This window comes from Primulina huaijiensis, unplaced genomic scaffold (assembly GCF_012295235.1).
Source record: "Primulina huaijiensis isolate GDHJ02 unplaced genomic scaffold, ASM1229523v2 scaffold13939, whole genome shotgun sequence".
Lineage (NCBI taxonomy): Eukaryota > Viridiplantae > Streptophyta > Magnoliopsida > Lamiales > Gesneriaceae > Primulina > Primulina huaijiensis.
The window spans coordinates 1-726 of NW_027342838.1; the positions used below are offsets into that span (position 1 = coordinate 1).

Consider the following 726-nt stretch of genomic DNA (forward strand, 5'->3'; position numbering starts at 1 on the left):
TTGTTGTGAGGGTTGTGCATTATTATCATTCCTCCAACTAAAATTTGGATGATTTTTCCATCCGGGATTATATGATGTTGAAAAAGGATCTAGTATTGGTTTTTTATAATTGTTAACATAATTTGCTTGTTCATGGAGACATTTTTTAAATGAAGGTAATGTTGGACAATCTTTTGTAGCATGATCATGTGTATCACATATATGACAAACAATTTCTTGAATACTTTTTAATTGACCACTCTTTTTCATTTCTAATGACTCAATTTTTCTTGCTAAAGATGCAAGTTTAGCTTGAATATCCATATCATCTTTAAGATTATAGATACCACCCCCATTTGTTGAATTATTGATTTTAGTTGTTGGTGGTTCTATTGTGCCTATATTATCCCAATTTTGAGCATTTTCTGCTAATGAATCCAAATACTCCATAGCTTCACTTGGGTTTTTATCTTCAAAAGTTCCATTACACATGAATTCTATCATTTGCCTATCTTTAGGTATTAGACCTTCATAAAAGTGAGAAACTATTCTCCATGTTTCAAAACCACGATGTGGGCATGTATTAAGTAATTCTTTATATCTATCCCAACATTGATAAAATGTTTCTCCTTGTTTTTGAGAAAAAGTAGTAATTTGTCTTTTAAAAGAGTTTGTTCTATGGGAAGGAAAAAACGTTTTGAGAATTGTTGTTGCATTTCTTCCTATGATCTTATTGAACTTGATCTC

The 726-nt window shown here is 30.4% G+C and overlaps 1 non-coding gene across 1 annotated transcript; it reads left to right on the forward strand.

Moving 5' to 3' along the window:
• The first annotated feature begins 541 nt into the window (after nucleotides 1-541).
• Nucleotides 542-652, forward strand: LOC140965728 (small nucleolar RNA R71). The gene has a single exon (XR_012173139.1). It is a non-coding gene; the product is annotated as a small nucleolar RNA R71 (small nucleolar RNA).
• Nucleotides 653-726: the final 74 nt, after the last annotated feature.